Raw genomic sequence first — 16314 nt, forward strand, 5'->3', positions numbered from 1 at the left:
CTTGTTGGTCAGTTCCAGGATCTTCTGCTCGTGGGTCAGCGAGTGAGGTGGAGGCACCGGGCTGGGGCTCCGGGTCCCGAGGGGTCCGTCTGACACACGGGGGCCGTCGTTGGGTGGGACGCAGTCACTGGGCTTCCTCACAATCATATAATCCTGTATATCGGGAAAGATATTGAAATATCGATGAGCAAAGAAACATCTGAGCTGCAGTTTGTGGACATAACGCCATCCATGTTCTGGCCCCAGAGACACCGGCCCCTCACCTCTCCGCTCAGCAGGGAGATGATCTCCAGGGTGAGGCTCAAGATCTTCTCAGCCACCGGATCCTTGTCCATGTTCAGTCCTAAACCGGACTCTTTCCTGGGTCACCGCGTTTGGCGCTCAGACGCCTCCCTGTACCACAAATTCTAATAACGTGATGGCAAAAAGACAAACCTCCAAAGAGAGCGCAGCAGCCGTCACATCACCCGGCACAGGGTCACTGTATAGGACGGTCTCCTCCGTGACTGACACTCACCTATCAGCTTCCGGGTTACTGAGGATGGAGTGTTGGCCCCTCGACAAGATCAGGGCCCTCGGCAGCTGCCTCTGGGACTGGCCGGGTCTAACTGGAAGAAAACAGAGACCTCAGACGGAGCTCCGGCCGCTATATCCTGCCCCGGAATGAGGGAAACAGAGAAATCAAGGAGAAAGTGGCCACACCGGAGATCACTACTGAGTATGGTTACAAAGCTGAGTATAACCAGAACCCCAGCATTTACCTGCACACACACCTGCCAGGGGTTACAGGGAGAGTGTCAGCTCCTGGGCCCAGACTGCCCCTCCCCCAGCATTTGTCAGCACACAGATCTGCCAGGGGTTACAGGGAGAGTGTCAGCTCCTGGGCCTAGACTGCCCCACCCCCTGCATTTACCCGCATAAAGACCTGCCACTGGTTACAGGTCGAGTGTCAGCTCCCGGGGTCAGGCTGCTGCCGCCCAAATCCAGCGGAAGTAAGTTAGAGAATTATTTTAGGTTCCCCAGCCTGCGTTTCAACAAGCATCAATGTAGTACATTACTTCCGGTTTTGTGTTCCAGTTAACTTCCGGGTTTGCGTTCCAAGCCCCTGCAATACTTCCTGTGTCTTGAGAAGCTGCAGACCGGCTGCTCTTCTGAGAGGATTACTGGGATTTGAGTCATTGTTGGCGGAATGAGTTGTCTCTCTGTCCAGCTACACGGATAGTGGGAGTTGGAGTCCTTGTTGATGGCTGTCACAGCCCACTGCATGATGGGAGACAAGTGGAGGCTTATCTGGATGTTAGGAATTGCACTAATTTTCCCTTTTTTATGTGAGAGGAGACCGGTGTGTGATGGGAGTTGCAGACCTTGTGTGTATTGTGAGGCAGAAGCTGGGTGTGTGTGGATTATAAAGGGGTGCTGAGGATTATAGGAGTTGTAGTTCTATTTATAAAGCAGTCATGTGACATCTCCAGGCCCTGAGCTGCACAGATAGGGATTGTGGGTGAAAATGTTTCGCCCCTCCTCTTATGGGGGACACCTCTCTTGAGCCGAAAGCCTCCCGGGAGCTCTTGAGTAAATCTGCAGACCCTTCAGAGTGGCAGCGCAGATATCTGGGAGAAGTAAATCATTCAGACATACACAAGGTGTTCGTTCTCAGTCACTTCTCAATTTATTCATTGTTGCGAGCCGTTTAAATACTATTTCAGGTAGACTGCTACAAAACCATTCACAAAGAAAAATGTAACACGCAGCATATAGCGGGTACAACTAATCCACATCAAACACAGACTAAGGTGAAAAGTTCTTATTTACACAGAGTAAATATCGTCCTAGCATACAGACAGGTAAACATATGTTATCTCGTTACTTAAGGATGAGAAAGAAATCATTAACAAGACTTGTCTACATTGGCAAAAGCGTCTACAACAACATGTATATTTAATACAAAATGGTGTTAATTTAAATTTCATATTTACAGTGGGGATTGCAGATCATTCACAGGCAGCGCCATCCAAATAATTAATATCATTTAATGAAATCACTAAAAACCCAGCTCTGTCTGCGGCCCTCGGGGCCAGAACTGGACACCGCTGAGCTACAGGGTATAACGGGGGTTACACAGGTTGACACTGCATTCTGCGCAGAGCCTTGGCGGGATCCGGGGGGGGTGCCGTAATCACCCAGAAACCCGCGTTCCCCCACGTATTATTGTGATGTCATAATTAGTATTCTGTGTGGGTTTGCATGGTGAGAAAGGTGTCTCCGCTCCCCAGCGTATTGTTATGTTATATGTATCCTATATGATGAGAAAGGTGTTTCCGCCCCCAGCATATTATTGTGATGTCATTTTATCTGTCTCCCGGGTGCTCGGGTTAAATATAGTGCAGACCGGGTAGACAGATTGTTGGGAGGGGCTGTTAATGACAAACTTAAGGGCAGGTGGGGGGTCCTTAAAAATGATTTTAGGGCACTAGGTCAGAAACTTAGGCAAAGGAACTCCAAGGTAATGTTCTCTGGAAGATTACCGGTACCACACGCTACATCAGGGAGACGGCGGGAGCTTAGGGAGATCAATGCGTGGCTAAGAGCGTGGTGTAAGAAAGAGGGGTTTGGGTTTTTGGAGAACTTTGCAGTCGGCTACAGACTCTACAGCAGGAATGGACGGCACCTCAATGAAGAGGTGACTGCAGTGCTAGGGGAGAGGATGGCTAGAGGTGTCGATGATCTTTTAAACTAGGTTCTGGGGGGGCGGTAAACATAGAAATTAAGTGCTAGCTGGAGTAGACTGGGAAGGGGGTCTAACTATGGGAAAAGGGAGTGAGAACAGTGGTGGGGTTAGCATAAACAATACGGAGCTGCATAGTACAAAACCTGCTGTCATTAAATATTTGTCAACCGATAAACCAAAAATGGGTAGTAACCTTAAATGACTTTTAGCAAATGCGAGAAGCTTGGCAAAGAAATTGGGTGGAGCTGGAAATATTGGTAAATGACGAACAATACGACTTGATCGGTATCTCAGAAACGTGGTGGGATGATACCTACGACCAGTCAGTTAATTTACAAGGTTACAGGGTTTTAGAAGGGACAGAGTAATCTACAATCCACCATGAATGCTGCAGCCAGACTTATCTTCCTCTCACATCGCTTTACTAACGTCTCTCCCCTCAGTCAGTCTCTTCACTGGCTGCCTGTGCGCTTCAGGACTCATATAAAAATCCTCACACTTGCTTTCAAAGCCCTTCACAGCGGTTCCCCTCCCTACATCTCCTCACTCATCTCTAAATACTCTCCTCACCGGTCTCTCCTCACTCATCTCTAACTACACCCCTAACCGCTCTCCTCATTCATCACTAAATACACTCCTAACCGGTCTCTCCGCTCATCCAATGATCTCCTTCTATCCTCTCCTCTGATTTCTAGCTCTCATGCCCGCTTACAAGATTTCTCCAGGGCTGCCCCTATCATCTGGAATGCTCTCCCCCTGGTCTATGCTACTTCACATTGAAAAGACTGCAAATAGGAATGAAGTTTTAATCACGGGAGATTTTAATTACCCAGATATAGATTGGAATAGATGGCGGCCGCCATGTGAAAAAAAATAATAAAGTTGAAAAAGTTCGCTAGATGGTCTCCAGACCCTCTAGAGAACTCTGGCTCCACTTGCAGGTTGAATAAAGGTACTGCATTCAACCATGCAAGTCAATGGAGCCGAGCTTTCTAATCACAATGTGATTAGTAAAATATTTTAAAAAAAAGCACAGAAAAAAAATGTGCTAACATTTAAAAATAATTATGCAGTGATGTCACCAGAGGAACCATCCAGTACCATCAAAATGTGTAAAATAAATAAATAAAAAATAATTAAAAAAAAGCTTATTATTTTGAGCAAGTGCTAAAATTTCTAAAAAAAAATCTCAACATAGAAAGAGTTAAAATAAAAGCACTTCAAATAACCAAGTGGCCGGGCTCAAAGATAGGGCGTAGGTACAGACTGACCAAAATAGAGAAAAAAAGCACACTTCCCAAATGTGGGATTTTAAATCTCAAACAACCCGACAAACCCATGCGTGTGGGGTATCACTGCACTCGGGAGATGTTCCTGAACACACATTAGGGGGTTGTTTGATAGTGATGGATACCAGGAGCTATGCATTCATTCCTGAAGCACAATTTGTGTGGAAAAAAATACAAAATTTAATTTTGGGAAAGGCAGGATCCTTTTATGCATCTCATGCATAAAAGGGTTAAAATACCAGCATTTGAAATACTTTGTGGTGTCTAGTTTTCAAAAATATATGGTTTGATGGGGTAAATTGAAGTAGTCGGCTTCAAAGATGTTCCAAAGAGGAGATAGAGGCAGAATGACCAAATGACTACCAGAATTACGCATGCCCCAAAAGTAGCCTTTTACCAGCCAAACAATCTGACAAACCTATACATGTTGGGTATCGCTGTACTCAGGAGATGTTGCTGAACACATATTGGGGTGTTTGACAGTGACATATACCAGGACCTTTATATTTATAACTAAATTACAATTCGTGTGAAAAAAAAAATAAAAAAAAATTACTATTACAAAGTTTGACAAAGTGTGGTTGTATAATTAGTGCATAGAAAGGGTTAAAATACCAGCATTTGAAATTCCCTGGGGTGTCTTTTTTTCAAAAATATATGGTTTGATGGGGATTAATTGAGTTAACCGGCTTCAAAGTTGTTCCAAAGAGGAGATGGAGGCAGAACGACCAGATTTGGAAAAAAAAAGGTTTGGAAATCATAAAACGCTGCTTGTACTTATTGCCCTATAACTTACAAAAAACAGCAAAAAAACAATAAAACATTGGGTATTTCTAAACTCAGGACAAGTAGTAGAATCTATTTAGCTAGTTTTTTTACTTCCTTTTGTAGGTGAGTAAAAGATTTTTCAAAGAAAAGTCATAAAAGGTGTTTTTTTCAAATTTTCACCATGTTTTATTATTTTTTTATAGTAAATAAGATGATATGATCAAAACATATGGTATCTGAAGAAAGCCCATCTTGCCCTGAAAAAAAACAATGTATAACATGTGTGGGTACACTAAATGGGTGAGGAGAAAATTCTGGGTATAAAAATAGTTCTTAAAAAATAAAAAGAAATCATGGTATCAAAAGAAAGCCTAACTTCTCCTTGGAGAAACAATATATGATTTGTGAACTAAACGAGAAAGAGGGAAGTTAAAGTTAAACACACACAGACCAGAAATGTCAAAAAGAGCTCTTCTCGTTAACCAACAATTTAAGGAAAATAGGTCTGGTCCTCAAGAGGTTAATGAGGTCTGATTTTTGGCTAAAACTTTTCACATTCATAGCATGAGACCATTTCTACCCCCTGTGAGATCCGGAGCCAAATCAGATGTGACTCTTTGGTAAAACATTTGCCGCAGTCCGCACACGGTTACGGCTCCTCGCTGGTGTGAATTCTTCGGTGCCGACGAAGCTGCGAACTAAACCTAAAACACTTTCCGCAGTCCAAGCAGGAATACGGCTTCTCTCCAGAATGAATTCTGAGGTGTTGCACAAGGCTTGAATTTACAGTAAACCGTTTCCCGCACACTGAACAGGAAAAAGGCTTCTCCCCGCTGTGATATCTGAGATGTTTAACAAGATTTGTGTTGTCCTTAAAATATTTCCCGCACTCGGTACAAGAATAAGCTTTTTCATCCGTGTGAGTTTTGAGATGTCGAAGAAGGTGTGCCTTCCTGTTAAAACATTTCCCGCACTCGGTACAGGAATAAGGCTTCTCCCCAGTGTGAGTTCTGAGATGCTGAGCAAAGTTTGACTTCCTGTTGAAACATTTCCCGCACTCGGAACAGAAATGAAAATGTGTGTTACTGGTTTGGGTTTTATCAGTAGAAGTAGATCCCTTGTGTTCGGTTGGGATCCAATAATCTTCATTGGAAGCGGATTCCTCCTTTACCTGGACAGACGTATTATCCCCCCCGTCGTGCTCTGTGTGTGTATCGGGGGCTGAGACATTTCCGTCTTCATCTGAGGGGGATCCGTCCTCATTACGAGTCGATGTGAGCTCTGTCTGTGGAGACCCCGCCGGGTCACAAATGTCTGTCTCTTCACATGAGGCGGATTCCTCCTTAATAAAATGAGACGTCTTACAGTCCAGCGGAGAATTAGGGGCTCGATCTCTGACCTCGGATGCGTCTGTCGGAGAGAAACGATCAAATTAAGTGAAGCAGCCGCTTTCCCAAACAAGCAGATTTCAGATCTCTCGCGGCTGCCTTCTTGCCGAGTATTTATTATACGGACCTCACATTTTACATGTTATTTGTTACAGAGAAGATGCCTTAATATCTACACACAGACCGCAGGGATTAAACCTCTTACCCGGAGAGCTGCGGGGCTGGTTGGTCTCCATCATCATGTCCCTGTAATGCTCCTTGTGTCCTTCTAAATACTCCCACTCCTCCATGGAGAAATAGACGGTGACATCATCACACCTCACAGGAACCTGAGACACACAATGAGCCGTCACCATCCAGACACACGCCTCGGTGTTACTGTATAACGTCCCGTTCCCAGCAGCGCTCACCTCTCCAGTCAGCAGGGACATCATCTTGTTGGTCAGTTCCAGGATCTTCTGCTCGCGGCTCCTCTCGTGGGTCAGCGAGTGAGGTGGAGGCACCGGGCTGGGGCTCCGGGTCCCGGGGGGTCCGTCTGACACACGGGGGCCGTCGCTGGGTGGGACGCAGTCACTGGGCTTCCTCACAATCATATAATCCTGTATATCGGGAAAGATATTGAAATATCGATGAGCAAAGAAACATCTGAGCTGCAGTTTGTGGACATAACGCCATCCATGTTCTGGCCCCAGAGACACCGGCCCCTCACCTCTCTGCTCAGCAGGGAGATGATCTCCAGGGTGAGGCTCAAGATCTTCTCAGCCACCGGATCCTTGTCCATGTTCAGTCCTAAACCGGACTCTTTCCTGGGTCACCGCATTTGGCGCTCAGACGCCTCCCTGAACCACAAATTCTAATAAAGTGACAGCAAAAAGAGAAACCCCCAAAGAGAGTGCAGCAGCCGTCACATCACCCGGCACAGGGTCACTGTATAGGACTGCCCCTCCCCCAGCATTAACCTGCGCAGACCTACCAGGGGCTACAGGGAAAGCGTCAGCTCCTGCGGTTACGCAGCTCCAGAAGCGCCGACAACCGGAAGCGAGTTGGTAACTTCCACAGGATGCGTTGCTACGGTCTTTAGTGTTTTACGTTACTTCCGCGTTTCAGACAACTTCCGGGTTTGCGTTCCAGTTGCGTTGCAAACGCGTGCTGTATTTCCTGTGCATCGAGAAGTTGCAGACCGTAATCACCGTATGTTCTCCCGTGACGATCCCCCCGATTGGAGGTATTGTTGGCCTGTTGGTTGTTAGGTGAAGCGGTTGTAGGAGTGATGGGAGTTGTCTCTTTGTCCAATCGTTAGGATAGTGGTAATTGGAGTCCTTGCGTAATGGGTGAAGGTGGATTGGACCCAAGTGTCTGATTTGCACAAATAGCTTAGGGTCTGGAGATGTCACATGACTGCTGTAGAAAGAGAAATACAACTCCTATAATCCTCACCACCCCATTATAATCCACACACACCCAGCTTCTACCTCATAATACACAAAGTAACTGCAACTCACATCACACAACGGTCTCCTTTCACACAAAAGAAAAATTAAGAGTGCAATCCTTATCATCCAGGTGCCCCTTTGTCTGCCTCCCATCATGTACTGGGCTCTGACAGCCAATGATAATCACTAATTAAACAATGACTCTAATGCCCATTATCCGAGTGGGTGGACACAGATACAACCCCTATATTGACTCCAATCCCAGCAATCCTGACAGGAGGGTGGTCAGCCTGCCCCAGGAGCTGACACTCTCCTTGTAACCCCTGGCAGGTCTGCGCAGGTAAATGCTGGGGGAGGGGCAGTCCTATACAGTGACCCTGTGCCGGGTGATGTGACGGCTGCTGCCCTCTCTTTGGGGGTTTTGTCTTTTTGCCGTCACGTTATTAGAATTTGTGGTACAGGGAGGCGTCTGAGCGCCAAACACGGTGTCCCAGGAAAGAGTCCGGTTTAGGACTGAACATGGACAAGGATCCGGTGGCTGAGAAGATCTTGAGCCTCACCCTGGAGATCATCTCCCTGCTGAGCGGAGAGGTGAGGGGTCGGTGTCTCTGGGGCCGGAACATGGATGGCGTTATGTCCACAAACTGCAGCTCAGATGTTTCTTTGCTCATCGATATTTTAATATCTTTCCTGATATACAGGATTATATGATCGTGAGGAAGCCCAGTGACTGTGTCCCACCCAGCGACGGCCCCCGTGTGTCAGACGGACCCCCCGGGACCCGGAGCCCCAGCCCGGTTCCTCCACCTCACTCGCTGACCCACGAGAGGAACCGCGAGCAGAAGATCCTGGAACTGACCAACAAGATGATGTCCCTGCTGACTGGAGAGGTGAGCGCTGCTGGGAACGGGACGTTATACAGTAACACCGAGGCGTGTGTCTGGATGGTGACGGCTCATTGTGTGTCTCAGGTTCCTGTAAGGTGTGATGATGTCACCGTCTATTTCTCCATGGAGGAGTGGGAGTATTTAGAAGGACACAAGGAGCTTTACAGGGACGTGATGATGGAGACCCACCAGCCCCGCGGCTCTCCGGGTAAGAGGTTTAATCCCTGCGGTCTGTGTGTAGATATTAAGGCATCTTCACTGTAACAAATAACATGTAAAATGTGAGGTCCGTATAATAAATACTCGGCGATAAGGCAGCTTCACTTAATTTGATCATTTCTCTCCGACAGACGCATCCGAGGTCAGAGATCGAGCCCCTAATTCTCCGCTGGACTGTAAGACGTCTCATTTTATTAAGGAGTTATCCGCCTCATGTGAAGAGACAGACATTTGTGACCCGGCGGAGTCTCCACAGACAGAGCTCACATCGACTCGTAATGAGGACGGATCCCCCTCAGATGAAGACGGAAATGTTTCAGCCCCCGATACACACACAGAGCACGACGGGGGGGATAATACGTCTGTCCACGTAAAGGAGGAATCCGCTTCCAATGAAGATTATTGGATCCCAACCGAACACAAGGAATCTACTTCTACTGATAAAACCCAAACCAGTAACACACATTTTCAGTGTGAAACACCCCCTGATGAGGGTACATATAGCTGCCCAAAGTGTCAGGAACGGTTTACCAGTGACTCTGATCTTCTTCTACATCAGACCATCCATGATAGATCAGCGGTCTCCTCTCTGGACAGTGGGAAAACTTGTCAGCGTATTCACAGAGATGAGAAGCCTTATTCCTGTTCTGAGTGCGGGAAACGTTTTAGCAGTAACTGGCATCGTGTTCAACATCTTAGAACTCACACTGGAGAGGAACCTTTCTCGTGTTCTGAGTGCGGGAAATGTTTCAAGCAAAAGTTACATTTTGTACGCCATCAGCGGACTCACACAGGTGAAAAACCATTTCCTTGTTCAGAGTGTGGGAAACGTTTCAACAGTAACTGGGAACTTGTTCAACATGTCAGAACTCACACCGGGGAGAAGCCTTATTCCTGCTCCGAGTGCGGGAAACGTTTCAAACATTACTCGAGTTTCACCTACCACCAGCGAACTCACACTGGAGAGAAACCGTTTCCATGTTCTGAGTGTGGGAAATGTTTTAGCAGTAAGTCAAGCCTTGGTCGACACGTCGGAATTCACAGCGAGGTGAAGCCTTATTCCTGTTCCGAGTGCGGGAAATCCTTCGCACACTCTTCGAGTTTTGCCCTCCACCAGCGGTCTCACACAGGAGAGAAACAGTTTCTATGTTCTGAGTGCAGGAAATCTTTTAACAGTGAGTGGCATCTTGTTCAACATCTCAGAATTCACACCGGGGAGAAGCCTTTTTCATGTTCCCAGTGCGGGAAATGTTTCAAACAAAAGTCACATTTTGTAGCCCACCAGCGGACTCATAGGGGAGAGAAATCATTTCTGTGAGTTTGGACATGTGTGGAAAACGTTATTAGCAGTAGGAAAGGCCTCATTATATATCTCAGAATTTGAGAAGCCTCCTGTTCAGAGTGTGGGAAATGCTGATATATTTTATTTTTTTGCTCTCAGCTGAATTGTTCCTGCTCCTGACTCACTGGCCGAGCCTTTTTTCTTGAAAATTATTTATTTCTACTGATTTTCTATGTTTCCCCTTGTTATTTTCTCCACACATTGGATTGCCTTTAGCAGTGACGGGGAATCAGCTGCAGCACAGTAAGAGACTTTATTCTTACTCCGCTTTGTTTTGCCCTCACTGGGAGTTTACCTTCAGTTCAGGTGAGTGTTTGGTTAAAAAGGCTGGGTCCTGTCAACTATTATTATTTGGAAAAAGTTCAATTGAAACAATAAGAGTTGGCTGAGAGACCATGGTCTGGAATCAAAGACGAATGTTTGGCAGAGAGTGTCAAGACGAGGCCGAGTCTTGTATGAATGCTTTAAATCAGGTATCTGACAAACTATGGTCAAATGAAAAAACTGACACGGGGTGGCTAGAAGTTGGAAAAAGCTATTGGTCTAAATATATGAAGTAGTATCAAGAATTTCTGTGAAGGATTATTGAATGTTTATATATTCGGGAAGGGGGGGAAAAGCAAGTGGAAGAAAGAAACTTAAAATGATATTTTAAATTGTATGGAGAAAAAAAATCATCCTCCTTTCCTGTTCTCCCTCCTCGAGGTCCGGATGCCGTGGATATCACCAGGTCCCTGGTTTCAGCACCAATTTACTGCCGAGGAATTTCCGAGTACTTCTATACCGTGGGGTTCCAAATTATATGATATCTTTATCGAGCGGCTTGAGAGAAATCAGACACGCAGACAGGCGTGTTTGTATAATAAGATCTCTGATTGTATTGCGTACAAGCATATATATTTATACCCACGGGTGGTGGGGGTGCCGACCAGGGGTGGCCCGGGGAGAGAGCCGGCTGTAGATTCCCTGCTGACGGGACTTCCAGGAGAGCGGTGGTTAGCCGGCGCAGTTACGGAACTCGCCCATGGCTACCTTGCGGTTCGTCCCGGTGGAACTTTGAACGGCTGCCACTCGGGGTTAGGAAATCATCAGGACCCCCGAGCTCCATCAGTAACCCGGGATCAGCCTTAAAACGACGGTTCAAAGCTGTATGGACATTGCGGGGCTCGTGGCCTGAGTGTGGCGCCGGACTGGCTGGGCGGGAAGATGTGGACATGATTTACGGTTTGTTTCTCACCTAACCTGTATATATGCTTGTGTGTTTCCCAAATAAGGAGTCCCTGTTTTACCTCACTACGAGTCCTGTCTTGTTATTGAGGTAACCCGCTCCCCTTGTGAATTCCCGCCTGGATAATTGCAATTTCCTCCTAACCCAAACCCTACTAACCGTCTCCTGCCATTCACTGATCCTCAACACCACGGACAGACTAAGCTTTCTTTACCACTGTTCCTCTTATCCAAATACATTCGCTTGAGAAAGACCTGTGTGTCGAAACGTTGCCTGCGTGAAATAAACTCACCTTATCATTTGAGTGCTGAGCCTCTGCTTCTTTATTTTGGATTTATTGAAGGACTTGGTGGTACCCTGGCTTCTGCACCATCTCACTACTGAGTGCTGCATTCCAACCTTTCTTTCTGTGTAGGAATTAATCAATGTGAATTAATGAGGATCTGAATGCAGGAATCAATGATTGGTATCTGAATGAGGGAATAAATGATTAGTATCTGTGAATGGGAGAATGAATATCTGAATGATGGAATGAATTAGTATCTGAGGGAATGAATGAGTATCTGAATGATTGATATCTGTGAATGAGGGAATAGATGATTAGTATCTGTGATTGAGGGAATGAATGTGTATGTGTGAATTAGTAACTGTGAATGGGGGAATAATGATTAGTATCTGATTGATGGAATGAATGAGTATATGTGAATGATAGGTATCTGTGAATGAGGGAGTAAATGAGTACCTGTGAACGAGGCAATGAATGTTTGTGAATAAGGGAATTAATGGGTGTGATAGCATGGATGTGCAAGAGATGTGTAGACTCCATACTGCTGGCAGCATGAATACTTAAGGCGGGCAGCTAGCCAGGTTTCAGCACGTTTGTTAACCATAATCACACTCTTATCATACCCCTTAGTAATGTTAGACATTTATGATTAACCCTTTGGTGACGCGTTCAGAGGAGTCAGTCTGTATTGGAGAAGAAACACCAGAGCCGATTAATTAACCATTTAATCTGAAAAATGACTTCACACTTAATAGGCACCACTGCATGCACTCATACACAGATATCCCCACATACACACGCATACACGTACACACTGCCATAAACAGATCCCAGCTTCTGCCTGCAGGATATCTCTGCTCCCGTGACTGCAGGCTGTGGATCCTGACACATTAACTCTGAACCTTGAATTTTTCCTTACAAGAATAGAGTCAGCTGTCTCTTACTGACTGCAACATGTGACCACAAAAAGGAGCATCCTCTATCTGCAGACCACCATTGCTGTCAATCACGTGATATATCCTGGCTGAAACACCACACTGAGCTGATGCTTTATGGCAATGTAAATGAAGTCTGTTCCTCCATAGACTTACGTCTGGCTGGGTGATTAAGACTGAAGTGTTCTAGGGCTGACCACGCGCAGTATGATAGTAAAGGTGTTATGATATTTTCTTTTACGCCATGTCCGGTCTCCCTCTTTGTGTTCTTTCTGTTAGCGTCCCTCATCCGGTTTGGGATTTCTAATCCATATGCACCGTTTTGAAGACTCTGTAGAATGTGAGCGCAAGCCTTATGGGAATACAGGCGATATCCATTGATATAAATCGTACATCGTCCCACATTTGTATTGCGCCCCTGATGAAGGTCAGGACATAAACCCCCTCCCAAAACGCAGGTACCCCAAATGTCCGAGCTCCGCCCTCTCCAGAGTCTCTTGTACTTGGGGAAACGTGGCATTCTGTACCAGGGGGAAGAAGTAGTCCTAATACCTGTACCCACCATCCCAAAAACAGAACCCCTTCCAAGGCCAGGGCCCATAGTCTGTAGGGAGGAGGCTGGCCCTCCAGGAGCCCAGAGGCTTCCCTGACATATTGAATGTTTTTATTTTATAGGCTTGAACAATTTCTCTGAAATTAGAACACAGATCTAATGGAAAATACCTTATAACAGCAAGTTCTTTTACGCACAGCAGTTTTTTCACTTTGCAACTCGTTTTTTTTTTCTTCAATTGGCAAAAAAGGCTCTTAATTCCTTTTTTTATGTAATCGGTTCAAATCAGAAACAAAACCTGCCTGTGTGAGCCAGACCATAAAATCACTTGTTTCTGTAAGGTGAAGTGTTGATGTTCAAGCCCATAACCCATCTCTATTATTCTTTCTTCCTTTTAATGATGTACAACTTGGATACGATTTGTCTACGACACGAACCCACTAATGTCTAATGAGATCTGATTTCTGGGTAACACGCCTTTCACGTTCATTACACGAGAAAGAGTTTCTACCCCGTGTGTGTTCTCTGGTGACTAACGAGGTTTGATTTTTTAGCGAAACATTTCCCGCACGCCGCGCACTCGTACGGCTTCACCCCGGTGTGAAGTTTGAGATGTTGAAGGAGGTTTGAGTTCCTGTTGAAGCATTTCCCGCATTGAGAACAGGAATAAGGCTTCTCCCCGGTGTGAATACTGACATGACGGACAAGATGTGATTTCCTGTTAAAAGATTTCCCGCACTGGGAACAGGAATGAGGCTTTTCCCGAGAGTGAACTCTAAGATGTTGAGTGAGGTACGACTTATTGTTAAAAGACTTCCCGCACTCGGAACACGAACAAGGCTTTTCCCTGATGTGACTTTTGAGATGTCGAGCAAGGTGACAGTTCCTGTTAAAGTGTTTCCCGCAGTTGGGACAGGAATATGGCTTCTCTTTGGTGTGAATTCTGAAGTGCTGAACAAGGTGTGTGTTCCTGTTAAAGCATTTCCCGCATTCGGCGCAGGAAAAGGGCTTCTCCCCGGTGTGAGTTCTAAAGTGTCGGACAAGGTGAGCGTTCCTGCTAAAAGACTTCCCGCACTCTGCACAGGAAAAAGGCTTCAACCAGGTTTGAATTTGATGGTGCAACAAGAGTTCGGATTTGGAAGTAAAACTTTCACCGCAGTCCAGAGAGGAGGCCGCTGATCTATTATGGATGGTCTGATGTTGAATAAGATCAGAGTCACTGGTAAACCGTTCCTGACACTCGGGGCAGCTATATGTACCCTCATCGGGGGGTGTTTCACGCCGAAAATGTGTGTTACTGGTTTGGGTTTTATCAGTAGAAGTAGATTCCTTGTGTTCGGTTGGGATCCAATAATCTTCATTGGAAGCAGATTCCTCCTTTACGTGGACAGACGTATTATCCCCCCCGTCGTGCTCTGTGGCTGAGGCATTTCCGTCTGAGGGGGATCCGTCATCGTTAATAGAATGAGACGTCTTACAGTGCAGCAGAGAATTAGGGGCTCGATCACTGACCTCGGATGCGTCTGTCGGAGAGAAATGATCAAATTAAGTGAAGCAGCCGCTTTCCCAAACAAGTTGATTTGGGCAGGCACGTGGTGGGGGGCTGGGCAGGCACATGGAAAACAAAGTCCGATACAGACAAACGTAAAGTTATACATTATGGGAATAATAACACATCATATACTTTAAATGGTATCTCCCTGACAGAAGGATTTAGGAATAATAGTAGATGACAGACTTGGAAACGGTGCACAATGCCAGTCAGCAGCTGCAACGTCCAATAAGGCATTGGAATGCATAAAACGAGGAATTGATTCACGGGAGGAGGATACCATCTTTGCATAGAAAGACCTCATCTCGAATATGCCGTGCAGTTCTGGGCACTGGTCGTTCAAAAGGACATTATGGAACTGGTGCAAAGGAGGGCCACAAAATGAATAAGGGGTTTGTAAGAGGTTTGTTGTTAAGAGAGACTAAAAAAGCAGCATCTGTATAAGCTAGAAAAAAATGGCGTCTTAGAGGGAATATTATAACGCTGTATAAATGCTGGGCCGATATAAATACCTCCCAAATGACATTGACAGAAATGCACATAGATCGAGAGGTCGTCCTCAGAGATGGGAAGAGTGAAGATTTCATACACAGCAAAGGAAGGGATTTTTTACCCCCTGAGAGGGGAGGAAAAAAAAAAATCAGAAAAATGGCTAAATTGGATTAAAAACTGAAAGAATCGGTGGTTGGGTTTTTGTTTTTTTACTTGGTGGAAATAGATCTTTTTTCAACCTAAATTACTTTATTATGTAATCTGATAGTAGAAATAAAAAATGTCTTATTTCTCATTGTAATCTGTGGATTACGTGGGTTTAGCGGATAGAGATTAAACATGGAGGATTTGAGGAAAGGGGCAGATCTGCTTTAATCAGTGACAGTTCTCATGATCATAAACTCGCTCCCCGCTGTCTCCCCGGCGTGACTCTCACATGTTGTTGGGTAACAGCGGCCCCAGCTCCTGAGATCTCTCGCGGTTGCCTTATTGCCGAGTATTTATTATACGGACCTCACATTTTACATGTTATTTGTTACAGTGACGATGCCTTAATATCTACACACAGACCGCAGGGATTAAACCTCTTACCCGGAGAGCCGCGGAGCTGGTGGGTCTCCATCATCATGTCCCTGTAAAGCTCCTTGTGTCCTTCTAAATACTCCCACTCCTCCATGGAGAAATAGACGGTGACATCATCACACCTCACAGGAACCTGAGACACACAATGAGCCGTCACCATCCAGACACATGCCTCGGTGTTACTGTATAACGTCCCGTTCCCAGCAGCGCTCACCTCTCCAGTCAGCAGGGACATCATCTTGTTGGTCAGTTCCAGGATCTTCTGCTCGCGGCTCCTCTCGTGGGTCAGCGAGTGAGGTGGAGGCACTGGGCTGGGGCTCCGGGTCCTGGGGGGTCCCCGGGCAACGTGGTTACCGGGCTTCCTCACAATCATATAATCCTGTTTGTAAAAATAAATATCTCAATGCAAAGAAGAATGAGCCCAATGTCTAGTGCCTCATTCTTAATTCTTAAATGACATCTTCTTATAGGGCCCTCCGTATGCCAAATTATCTCAGCCTGTCACCGGTTCCCCTCCCTGGGTTAAATGTGCTATTTTGCCCTGACCCCTCACCTCCCCAGTCAGCAGGCAGATAATCTCCACGGCGAGGGTTAACATCTTCTCAGCAACAGGATCTACATCTTTGGAAAAA

The 16314-nt window shown here is 45.9% G+C and overlaps 1 pseudogene; it reads right to left on the reverse strand.

The window, feature by feature from the left end:
* Positions 1-5326: 5326 nt before the first annotated feature.
* On the reverse strand, positions 5327-16055 carry LOC128469216 (zinc finger protein 250-like; annotated as a pseudogene).
* Positions 16056-16314: the final 259 nt, after the last annotated feature.

Source organism: Spea bombifrons, chromosome 11 (assembly GCF_027358695.1).
Source record: "Spea bombifrons isolate aSpeBom1 chromosome 11, aSpeBom1.2.pri, whole genome shotgun sequence".
Lineage (NCBI taxonomy): Eukaryota > Metazoa > Chordata > Amphibia > Anura > Pelobatidae > Spea > Spea bombifrons.